The 13,277-nt window shown below is 40.1% G+C and overlaps 1 long non-coding RNA gene across 1 annotated transcript in view; it reads left to right on the forward strand.

Moving 5' to 3' along the window:
- LOC149868343 (uncharacterized) overlaps positions 1-11,409 on the forward strand; it is a 39,483-nt gene extending 28,074 nt beyond the window's left edge. The window contains exons 2-3 of the long non-coding RNA XR_016441231.1: positions 7,536-7,596; positions 9,111-11,409. This is a non-coding gene — a long non-coding RNA (uncharacterized LOC149868343). The remainder of the gene's footprint in view (positions 1-7,535; positions 7,597-9,110) is intronic.
- Positions 11,410-13,277: the final 1,868 nt, after the last annotated feature.

The raw sequence follows: 13,277 nt of genomic DNA on the forward strand, positions 1-13,277 counted from the left end.
AATTACTGAAATCTAGGAAACCATTAAGCTCATTTTGCCGTGGTGACAAGAAACAAAGAGAGAGTGGCTTTCTGTACAGACACACATACACTAACGATAAAGGATCTTGCCTCACTAAACTGGATTGCTTGAAGCTAGAGATGCCACCAAGAAACGTGAACTACCATGTAGGATCACACACAGGACGTGTCCAGATGAGCACAGACATTTGTTTCCCTGGGGACACCTTGGGCTGCTGCTGCTTGTCCCTGAGGAATGCCTATGCCATGTATGCTCTGATGCATGGCCGGTTACCCCGGGTGGGGTAGAGGAGGCTGAGGCCAGCAACTGTGCTGGACCCAGTAACCTTACCTGGGATCCTAGGGGCCTCCTAGGACAACAGAAAACCTGGCAAGCAGCTGGAGTGTGGCTTCAGCTGGCCAGACTGGTTTTGAGCGATGTGTACTGCCACCATGTGCACTGCCCCACTTTTTTTTTCAGCGTGGGTTTTTTTGGCTCCAGTATCTCCAGCAACTATAACTAGCTAGCAGGCAGCTGCACGCTGTAGCACTCTCATCCCCCCGCTAGCCCCAGTCACTGTCAACATGTATGTTGTGGCTCACTAAATAACTGCTGTTGGATAGTACTTGTGTTGGGCAGTATTATCTTCAGCAGAGTTAATTAGTTTACTGTGGCCTAATAGTGCTGCATATGTAGACATTGACACTTTCTTGTGGAGATAATTAGGCAACTGTGTAGCAACGTGCACATGTAGATGTACCCAGAGTGTATATGTGTGTGGGGGGGAGTGGAGCACATACAGGAGTTGCTGTAAATAGCATTGTATGGCAATTGGTGATAAATGCTGACTTTTAAAAATAATAATTTTATTCTGCTGACAACACTAATATAATGAATGAATGCATCTGTCTGGGAGAAAGATATTTGCAGTTTCTCTATTTACTCCTGAGGGATTTTAGAATGATGTTTACTACAGCCCAAGGGTTTGCAGGTTCCTAGAGACAACAAAAGGGCCTGAGAAAACTTTTTACTCATAGGGAATCATAAAGCTGGTTTAGCAGTTGAGGCAGGAGAGGTTTATGTGATGTCTGGTGGCTTTCAATAGAGCAGACCATGATTTTCATGGTTAAAAGTCAGCTACCATTCTGTGACCTAATGAACATGGCTACAAAGAGTGGACTCCTTAAGAGCCAGGGAAGGCATAAGGAAAGCGAGTATTTGACATGAAGAGGAGCAAGACATCATGTTGTAGGCTTCTAGGGAGAGGGAAACCTGAAACAGGAGCTTCTGGAAGTCTTGGAACAATGTGGAGTGTGTTCAAGTTCAGTTATGAGGGACTCAATTTAAATTTTGTAAAATGTGGAACAAAAAAATCTACTAGTTGCTTTGGCTCTTTTAGGCTCCTGGTAGGCATTATATTGATTGTGTGATTAACACATTAATTATGTGATAAATTGTAATATTCCATATGGTCAACCAGTTTTCTATTTGATGAAAATGATATTTAATGTGGAACTTTTTTTGGCTGTTTTGTATAACACTTTAATTTGAACATGTGCTATGTTAAAGCTGCATAACAGGGCTTTAAATTTGCCAGTGTGTGGGAAACAATCACAGTGTTTACAGGGGCACTTTGAAATGTGTGCCATACAGCCCAGGATAGGGAATGGTCCCCAACCTTGGGCTTCATGGTGCAACTTTTACATGTCTGGATGCATAGTGGGATCTGAGGAATTCTGGTCTTAGATCCAAAACAATCGTGCAGCCTGCCATGCTAGATACTGAGTGTGTGGCATGGCAGGACATGTAATTTTTGGCAACTGCTATCATAGGAAAGTATGGCTGGAAGGGACCTCATGAGATCATCTATCCCTGCTCAAAGCAGGCCCCCTGCTTAAGGCAGGATCATACCTGACTAAACTATCCCAGCCAAGTGTCTGTCCAATCTGCTGTTGAAAATTTCCAAGAATTGAGATTTCACAATTTCTCCAGGTAGCCTGTTCCATCTTGACCCTGCTCAGAGTCAGAAAATATCTCCATTCTAAATTTGCCCTGTTGCAGCTTAATATCATTGCTCTTAGTCCTGTATCCCATGGCCACAGAGAAAAGCCAATCTCTATCTTCTCTATTATAGCCCTTTACATACTTAAAGACTATTGAATCTCCACGCAGTTTTCTCTTCTCCAAAATAAATAACCCTAGTTCTTTCAGCTTTCCTCGTAAGTCTTGCCTGGACACAGTAATCTAGGTGAGGCATCACCAGTGTTGGATAGATTGAAAGAATCACTACCCTTGATTTAAAAGTGACACTCTTGTTAATACAATCCAGTCTTGTTGCCTTTTTTTTTGCAACAAGGGTACAGAGTTGGCTTATATTCAGTTTATGGCTCACTGCAACCCTCAGGTCTTTCTCTACTGTACTGCGGCCCAAGCAATTATTCCCCAGTCTGTATTTGTGCATGCAATTATTCCATCCCAAGTACAGGAGTTTGCATTTGTCCTTGCTGAATCTCACCTGATTGTAGACTATCCAGGTCATTCTGAATCCTAGCTTTTTCCTCCAAAATGTCTGTAACTCTACTTAACTTCATGTCATCCACAACTTTGCTAAGTAGCATGCACTCAGTCCCATCATCAACATTAAGGAAAATGTTAAACAATTTCAGACATAGGATAGAACCCTAGGAACCCCACTTCATGCCTCCTTGCAACTAAACATTGAGCCATTGAGTTCTACTCACTGACCAGGATGATCCAACCAATTATTATATACCTGACAGTACTTTCCTCTAATCTATATTCCCTAGTTTGTTAATGACAATGTCTTGGGAACAGTGTCAAAGGCCTTGCTAAAGTCAAGGTATCCACTGCTCTCTCCCCATCCACAGAACCCATCACCTTATCATAGAAAGAAATTAGGTTGGCCATGCATCATTTGCTCTTAGTGAATCCATGCTGGTTCTTCCTGATCACCTTTTCTCTTCTAGGTGATTCACAATAGATTTCTTGCTGCATGATCTTTCCAGGTATTGAGGTCAGGCTGACTGTGTAATTTCCCAGATCCTCCTTCTTCCCTTTCTTAAAAACGAATGCTATATTTGCCATTTTCCAATCATCTGTGACCTTACCCAACCTCCACAAATTCTCAAAGATGATTGCTAATGGCTCTGAAATTACCTCCAACAATTCTGTCAGTACCCTAGGACGCATCCCATCCAGCCCTGCAGTGTCTGCCTTTCCTAAACAATCCCTAACCTACTCTTTTACTATTCTAGACTCTTTGTCTCCTTCCCTTTCCTTGTAGCAAACTGTACTCCTTATCTGGTAGCTACCCCTATTAGTGAAGACTAAAGTAAAAAAGGCATTAAATAATTCAGCCTCCTCTGGCTCATCCATAACTATGAACAATAGTCACCTAATCCATAATGGACACTTATACACATGCCAGGAGTCTGCTCCAATGTGCTGGAAATCCAGCTTGTCAGAGTAGACTTGATTAACTGAGTCTACTCTAGCACATAAATTGATGTATACTGGCAGCTTTGCATGTCACGTGTATCATCGGTGCAGCATGGGTGTTTTGAACTAAAACACGATCAGTGTGCTTTAGTTCAAAGTGCACCACCACCATTTTCTCAGTGCTGACATGAGCCGTGCCACTGATACACCTGTTCCCAATGCAGTGCTGGGTGCTTTTAATTAGTGCTGCTTGTTAATTAAAAGTGCTGGTGCTGTTTGGAACACATGGAAAAATGCCCAGCATGTCCTTGAAAAAAACAATCTATTCATGTTACTGCGAGAGACAGGTTAAACTTGTGGAACCCAGATCAAAATTTGGATCAGCTCGTATAAATTTATAGCTTTTCAATTTGGTGTTCTGAAAGAGGACTATTATAAAGCTAGGATTGAGCTGAAAATTTGGATCTGGATCCAATCTAAATTTCTATACAGTACAGCCAGGCTTCTATCCAGAAGCCCAACTTGGGTCAATTCCAGGATCTGAAATTCTGAGCATATCTATGTCAGTCTTTATGTTGATATAACTCCACTCACTTCAGTGGCATTATTCCCAATTTATACCTGCCTGAGTTCAGAATCTGATGTGTGATGTACATCCATTTCTCTTGAGCTCCCTTTTATTTGTTTCTGAGGCTATTCAAAGAATATATCCTTTTTCTTTGTTTCTCTTTTTTTGTTGACCAAAATTCTTCAGGCATTATTTTGCAGACAGAATACATTCATTTTTTCAGTCTAGGAGTTAACTGTTGCCTTACACTATTAAAGCTCCTCCTCCAGCTGTTTTGGTTGCCCTGGCAGCATTCATTTACCACCTGGAAGGGCAAAGCATGCTCCCTCTTCTTGTCTTTCACTTCATTACCTGATACAAGGAGGCACTTGTACAATCAATTCAGCCCCTAGAAGGCCATATGTTTAATCTTTAAGGATGTAGATGGTCTATAGCAACCAGGGGAGCAGGAACCCTGAGGTTGTTTCCAAACACAGGTCATTGGGATGGATCATCCTACACTACTAGGCTAGCCTACAGTAATTTATTTTAAACTATACTTAGCAGGAAATTACTGTCAAACAGTCAAAGGAGTCAGTAACATTTCTGTAGGAAACATTTAAAGGATCAGATTCATACTCTTGTTAAATCAAACAACCCCATCTAACTCCAGAGACTCTCATGTCCCAGCTCTGCAATGTTTGGTTACATTTCTGCTTTCTGATGCAAAGCTTTGATCTTGGACTTAATATTCAATTCAGTATTCACTGAGACAATGGCAGGCTCAGCTCAGCACTTCGGCACTTTGTGAAACTCAGATAAACCCTAACCTTTGCCAGATACAAAGGATGATAAAAGCACAAGTTGCTCTTTCCAACAGAATTAAAATAAACTGCCAATGACTTTGTAGTACACTCATCTATTTTGCTGCTTTACAGTGGTAACCTTCAGCTGGCATTGTATGGTGTCTATAAAATACTCACTGCAGAATTAATAAATAGAACTGCAGCAGCAAGCTGTTTGCCAGAGATGTGAACAAGTCGTCCCTTTCAATCGCTTTTTGTCCATGAAATTCAGAAGAGAAATGTTTATTACTTGATTTCTCTGCACTATCCCAGTTTGCAAAGGCTCCAGTCCTGCAAAGACCTTCTGTTTGACCAGTGAAAAATCCTATTGACTTAAGTACGGCAACCCCAGATGTTAAATGGGCAAGTAGGACACTCTTATAAATCTTCTAATATGCATAAATCAGGGCTGTTATTCATTCAACATTCTAAAACCTATTTGCCTACAAAAGCACCATTTGCAAATTATATTAAAAGATTCTTCTTTTGAAGGAGATAGGATAGGATAAAAACCAAGGATATCGCTCCTTAGGAAATGGGTTTCTCCATAGCTTGCTTTGGAGATTATTCCTTTCATGATAGTCAGTAAAAAGCATGAAAATGGAAGGAAAGAACTAAAAGAAGAAATTAGTTTGAATTTTTATGTTGCTTATCTTATGAATATTTTCATGAGTGGCAGACTTTGTGTCTGAGTCTCCGAAAAAATGAATATTTTTCTCTCTCTCTTTCTCTCTGTCTCTCTAGATCATATAGGAAAGCACATGTATGTTTACCTGACTTTCTCTGTTTATTGGGTAGGGATTTTCCAGTTCATTTTCCAACATGAACTATTTTGAGTCATTTCACAAAAATCACAAATCTTCTCTATTCACACTGACTAGCACAATTGTTTTGGTTTTCTTCACAGGTTTTCAAGAAAGATGATTGTGAGAAACTCACCCATGCCTATTTTAATACACATTCACCTATAATGCTTTCTTATGCAATCTGACCAGCCAATGTACATGTGGGTAGAGGAGCCAAGTATGTGAGACCCAAGGGCCCTGGTCCCCCCTCAGGAAGAGGGCTGTCACCCAAAATGTGCAAAACTTTCCATATGCCCATTATCTTAGGCCCCCCGCCAGCAAAAATAAAGGTGGGCACCTATGCATGTGAGATTAGAATCATGTTTAAAACACATTATAAGTAAGACTGTATGAATAATTATTTCTCTTTCTAGTACAGCCTTGAATAAAAGAAATAAATTTGATGGGACTTAAAATGAATTTTTGGGGGTTTTATTTCACTGAAATAAAAAGAAAAAAAGAAAATGCTTTTGAGTCAAGCTAAATGGCTATTTTTATCCAATACAAACATTTCACTTAAAACAAAACAAAGCATTGCAGTGGTAGTCTCTTCACTCCACCAGTGGTTGCAATTGCCATAATTGCCATAGCAGAAATGCTCACGTCATGGCCATGGTTCTAATGAATCTGTGAATTCTGCTAAATATCTGTCATCAGCAATCTCAGACAGGACACAAGAAGAAAAAGTAGAACGCCACCAGTTCAGTTGAAGAGTATTCTTCATGCATAAGAAGAAATTAAATGGTCTGTCTTACCTCCTGAGAGTGTGCCAAAATTACCAGGCAACAAAGGTGCAAGTGGAGCACACATTCAAGTGCCTCTTACTCCATGTTCCTTCATTCTATAAATACTCTGCCTTTTCCTTTTATTAAAAATTATTTGGTTAATGTGTAAATAGTTCATAGATGATAAATACTGAATTTTCAGTGAATAAATGACTTGCCAAACAAGTTCGAACAAATATGCCCATTCCTAGTTCTAATATCATCTATTTCCCATTTAATCATGTTAGAAGCTATTTTAGCTGGAAACACAGTTAAACGCATAGTAGTGTCCTTGCAGTGAAATATATATCCCTTTATCTGAACCAACATCAGTTGGAACAGAGGAAGGCATTTATAGAAAAAAAATCTTTTGAAAACTGTTTTTTTTTCCTACAGGTGATAGATGCACTATAGAAAGGAGCTGAAAATAACAAAAATGTAATGTGGGTCATAATGTCTGTTTGTATAAAAGTCCAAAATAACTTTAATTTTCCCATTGATTTTAAACAAACTCTTAGCTTGAAATCCTGGCAGTCTCCTTTATTTTTAAACTAGTTTGCTTATCAGAAAACTCTCTTAAGAGGCTCTTGGGAAATTCAGTGGAACAGCGCATTTTGTCTAAGTGCATGTTGTTAGAGGCTGGAATGCACAGTACTCTTAAGGTTGGGAAAACAGTTCAAGTAGCAGTTTTATTTTTTTTAAAAGACAACATCAAGAAAGAGCAGAAAAGTCTATAAGCACACAATACACCCAGGGAAAACAATTGATTCAGGATATCATCACTTTTTAATTAATTTTCCTCCTTCCTGTTCTTTGTCATTTACACATAGCATATAAGGCACACTTGGGTTACCACTGCTTTGATACATGCAGAGAAAGAAATTCATTTATAGCAGTGATTCCACCTACATAATAATTGCATCACCAGAACAGAAAAATGAAGACTATGAAGTCTTGAACAACTAACAGAATAATTCATTTGGAATAAACAAGAATATATTGTTGGTCGACTGACATGAAATATGCTTTATTTCCATTGAGAATTCTGTTCCCTTTCCTTTGTTTTATTCTACAGCAACTGCAGTTGAGTCACGGAGTACTATCATGTCGGTTTCTCCTTAAGAAATTTGGACTATGTAAGTATGATGATAAAGCTATGAAATCTCATATCTAAAGCACCCTCCACCCAATCCCCAAACTGCCACAAGCCTTCTTGATCCAACATTTTGCTTTTTTGGTGATGGTTAAAGTATTTGGCATCTGGTTACCCAGAAACTATAGCTTTTCTCATACAATTCTGCATATTTCCACTAGGATGATTGGAAGTCCTCAGGCTAATGCTTTAAATCACGGGTGTTAGACATGTGAACCATGGGCCAGATCTGGTCCATGGGGTCATCTGGTCTATGCAGTTTCTTACAGGCTAAACCACAATCCAGCCTGAGGTGTTTATTGCTGCCGCTGGCAGAGACCCTGCAGCAGTGATGTTAGACCCTGCAGCTGCTGGACTTGCTGTTTAGTGGGACCTAGGGAGTTAATATTGCTTGCCTCCCACTCCATCTGCAGCCAAAATCAAGGTTTTTAGTTGCCCCTGGTGATTAAAATTGGAAGCAGGGAAAAAGGACATGAGCAGCAGGGCAAGGGGAGGAGGTGTTAACTAGGGCTGTGCGAAGCTTCAGTCCCTAATTCAGTTCGGCAGAGATTCAGCCCAATTCGGTGGCTGAAGCTCTGAATCCAAATTGAATCAGAGGATCCATTAATCTCTCTGAATCAAATCGGAACCCTCTGAATCGATTCAGAGAGATTCGGAAAGATTCAGTGATTTGGACGTAGACACAGCTTTAAATGTTTTTTCTACATACCTCAAGGTACTAGGCAGCTCCTGAATGCTGTGGTGCTGGGGTGCATGGAGTATCCCACAGAAATGCAGGGGGTCCTTAGTACACTTGGCTACAGACCTGGAAGAGGACTGGAAGCACTCTGGTTCACTTCCGGGTCTGCCGGAAAGTGCACAGGGGGGTCTCCCCATGCCCTCCTGGCTCAGCAACTGGTGCCTCCTGGGTCTGGGGGGAGCATCTGGGGTCCCCCGTGGCTGATTGCTGAGCTAGGAGGGCATGGGGGGGGGTCCCCCGGTACGCTCCTGGCAGACCCGGAAATGGACCAGGAGTACTTTCGATCCACTTCCAGGTTCACTGCTGAGCACATGGGACACCCTCCCTCCCCGCTACACTCTGGTGGGATGCTCCATGTGCCTCAGCATTCCAGCATTCACAAGCCTCACTGCTACCACAAGGTATGTAGAAAAAACATTTAAAGCTGTGTCTATGGCTGAATTGCTGATTCTCTGAATCAGCACTGAATCTTCAGATTTGGATTTGGCCAAACTGAATCAGGGACAGTGATCCGAATCAATGAATCGAATCACTGTCCCTGATTTGGGCCGAATCAGAATTTGAATTGAATAGGGCCTGCTTCACACACCCCTAGTATTAATTTCCAAATGAGTTTGACACCCTGCTTTAAATGAATGTGGGCTGCTGAAAAAGGGATATGCTTCGAGTGTACAAACATTCTAGAATTTTCCCCCCCACTTTTTGATGTACTAGTGCCTGGATTTGTTAACCCCCTGACGTATTGCTTTTTCTTTCAGACATCGGTGAAGGGTGGATGAACTGTGGGAAGCACCAGATCCAGTGGCAGTGAAGGTCACATGAACATCAGAGACTTCTTACATCAGAAACTGCCCTTGCTGTCTTCAAGCTAAGATTCTTCTGTTGCCATTTAGTGTTTTCCCCCCCTCACCATTCTTCCTGCACTCAGCCCACAATCCACCCTCTCTTCAACCATTTCTTTTTTTCCTTTCTCTTCCCCTTATCTAAATCAGTGATTCTCATGCAGGGTGTCGTGGCATCCTGGGGTGCCTCAAGATCCTTTCATGGAGTGCCACCCAATGCCAGCACTGTTAGTATGCAAACATGATTCACAAGATAAACTCAGAGATTTCAAAAAGCAATCTGTAGTGTCAAGAACATTCCAACCTGTTGTGATGTGATTTCTTTGCAACCAAAAAATTTCCCTATTCCTTTTCTATAGTCAAACAAATGATGAAAACTAAAAGGGTCAAATTTTGAGAAGGGTGCCTTGAGTCTATAGAAGTTGAGAACCCCTACTGTACACCCTTTCCCCTATTCTTCTTCCTACTGCTCATTTTCTTTTTTCCTCAGTGCGTCATCAGAAGATAATAAAAGTCACATAGAAATGCCAGGAAGTGGTATTTATATATCAAAAATAGGAAATAGGAGAGGCTTGTATATTTGAAAAACAAATCTCAAGTGTATAAAGACTACATGAAGGTTCCCCTTGCCCACTTTTATTTGCCTTTCTACTATTAGTCACACTCTCTTGCCAGCTCCATTCTTAAACTAAGTAGAAACTGTCAGGGGCAAAGCTTGTGTCAGGTCTCCATATCTGTACATCATATAACGCAGTGGAATCCTAATCTTGATTGATTAAACAGTGGAACAACAATCTATTATTTTTTGTAGCTATTATTAGATTAATAAGAGTAGTCAGGTATATCTCTGTGTGTTTTGATTTATGCTTCAATTTATAAAAGTTTTAAATAAGTATAGTACCTAGAGTGTAAGGCTGGGAATTTTGTGAATTAGTACCATATTTTCCTTCACGCCTCAGGCACCCAAACGAGAGATACACCCTATTGTTGGAAAGACAAAATGAAAGGGGGGAAAATAATAGATTTTTTCCAGAGTTATGGCTGCATACAGCAGGGGCAGAGCATAAGCATCTGTTCACTCATCCTCCATGTCCTGCTCAGGCAAAAAGCTACATTTTTAACCCTTCTTAGCTGAACTGTCAGCAGCTCTTGGCTATGCAGCTATCAGTTTGAAATGATAGCTGCTTCTGAAGGCTGGACTTCCTAGTCAGTTCTAGGATTTTGAAAAGTGCTAAAAAAAATCTGAAGGGTTGTGAAATGGGAGAAAGGAGACGAGGAATAGCTAACTTGCAAAATCTTCAGTAGAATTGCTGAAGAAAGTGCAGCTTCTTTAGTAGAACATTAAGACCATTAAAAAGGAGAGTGGGTCTTTAACATCTACTGAGTGAAGAACACTAAGCAGGAATTAAGTAGAGTACAATAAAAAAATTTGACTCTCTTAGTGCTGCCTGAATAAAAATGCCACTGCTGCTATTCTGGGCATAAAATCAGCTCTCTCACTTAACACATGCAACCTGTTATGTTCCAGGGTATGGGCAGTCTATCTTAGGGGTTAGCTACCTGAAATGCAGGTATAGTTCAGAATGGCTCCTCAGGGAGCTGGGGTCAGGAGGGGGTCTGGTGTTGGAACTGGATTAGAAAGCTGTAACCAAAGCCAGGAGGAGTTGGGGTCAGAACCTGAAGCTGGAGACAGGGTAAGCCACGGGTTAACTGGAATCAGAAGCCAAAAGCCAGAGCCAAAGGTCAAACCAGAATCAGGAGCAGGGAACCAGAATCAGGGAATGTCTAGGGTCTTACCAGAGTTGGAACCTGGAGTCAGAGGCATGAGTCAAAACCAGAAGATCAGTAAGGAAGCACATGGTAGGTCAGAAGTAAGAACTTCCATCATTCACCTTGCCTGGACAAGGAGATTGCAGGCTGGGACTAGCTTTTAAGGGTTGGATTAGGTGGGGCCTCTTGTCTATGGCTTCAGGGGATTGCCTGTCCTCATTGTCTCATTCAGACTATCTGGGACCAGAGTGCTGTTCTGGGCTTGCTGCAGGTGGTGTTTGTTTTGGGGATGACCTCCCTTGATCTTTTGATTGGGATCAGCTGGGTCTGGCTTGGCCTCATGCCACACCCCAGTTTTGGAAGCATAATTCTGGGGGAAAATCTTTCTGTGATATGCAAGTAAATATAGCAAATCAGAAGAAATACAAATAAATCCTTTTCAATGGATTCTGAATCTGTCTTCTTTCTGCATACAGACAAACAGTATAATTGTTTACTTTTATTCCCATTTGAGTCTTCTGATCTAAAAATATTTGAGATCTTTTTTACTGGGCATAATTATGTACTTTCTGGTACTTGATCTATCCAATAAGTCAATACATCATGAATGATTCACTAGGTCAAATTCTCAGCCAGTATAAATTGTTAGTTCTAGTCTGTTATCTCTCTCTTTCCTTACAGTCCTTATATATACAATAATAGAATGATAGAAAAATAGGTGTGGAAGGAACTTCAAGAGGTCATCCACTCCAACCCCTTGCTCAAACTAGGATTTCCTTTCTGCCATCCCAGACAGTTGTTTGTCTAACCCTCACTTAAAAAAACCTCCGATAATGAAGACTGCACAATCTAAGCAATCTGCTCAAGTGTTTAACCACTGCAATATTTAACCACTCCTGTATTGAAATTTAAACCTATTACTCTTTACTATGTCTCCTTTGCACAAAGAGAACAATTGAACACTACCTTCTTTATACTATTTCTTTTTGTGTTTGAAATTTAGATACACAACATACCATATATATCAGCAGACATCTAATGAACATTTTATACAACATAAAACCATTTTCAGGAGCCAAATATCTGTGGGGTTTAAAAGCGTTGTTATAACAAGGTAATAATGATAAAGCTTAATGTGCTAGGAAGCCTTATCAGAGATTCTGTCATCATAAAAGGGTCCTATAAAAATAGTTATACAATAAAGGGAGACTAACAATGTCTAACTGCTTCTGAGGTGTTTATAGTGGGCTGGAATATAGTGAACTTCATGAATAGGCACAAGCTTTGAAAAAACCAAAATCTGGACCTCATCTTGTAGCTGAAAAGATACCTTTTATAAATCTTTGGAGTATGAACTTTCAACAGTTAAAGTAAGTTTAAAAGAGATTGAGTACAAGTTGAGAATAAACCTTGTGCAAATAGCTCCACTAATGAAGAAAAATATACTTATCTGATGTAGCTTAATCTCTGATTTATGGATATTTTATCTCATCTCCAAAAACTAATTGCAGAATATCCTGTTATGATCTGTAGTGTTCTTGGATCCAAAGGGTAATATTGTGAAAAAATACTTATTGTCAAGGGTAATTACCAAGAAGAGGAAAGTTGAATAGAGAGCTATTGATGAAGAAAGAAAGTATTGGTAAACCATATACTTATGAGAAGTACTACACTTTAGAATAAGCCTTTATATCATAATAGCTTAATGATTCAGTTTCCAAGAGTTAGTTATTTTAAACTCTCTTATTCATGAAATGAATGGTACCTATAGCTTCTCTAAACATATGTTAACAGAGCCATTTTAACCTAAGATATTGTCGAGTCGTGATTTTTTTAAATGCCATTTTTTCCACAAATAAAGATCTTTGAAGACTATATATACTGCATTAGTGGACAGATTTCTGTTGCTACTAGACGCATATTTTGTTTCTATTATTTTATCTTTAAAATCCATTGCCAAGAACATATAGCTCTTCATTTTAGTCTGGATTAAAACATCATCCCAACAAATTTCTATTGTTGCTTCTGTTGCAACAGAAGGGAGTGGGAAAGCAGGAGAGGGAGACAAAAGGAAAGGGGTAGGAGAAGGACAAGGGAGGTAAGAGGGTTAAGAGCAGAGCATGGGTAAGAGGGGAAAAAGACACGAGTTTAGGAGGACGGCAACAGTTGAAACAACAGGAGCTATGGAGGTATGGACAAGAGCAGAATGGCATAGGAAGGTATACAGAATAGAGCAGTAGGATCAGTAATCACAAAGTTCACTTCCCTTATAGATTCTTTCCTTCACTTACCTTATTCCTGGCTCTTAACAAC

Source organism: Crocodylus siamensis, chromosome 3, assembly GCF_052110815.1.
Source record: "Crocodylus siamensis isolate JL-2025a chromosome 3, ASM5211081v1, whole genome shotgun sequence".
Lineage (NCBI taxonomy): Eukaryota > Metazoa > Chordata > Crocodylia > Crocodylidae > Crocodylus > Crocodylus siamensis.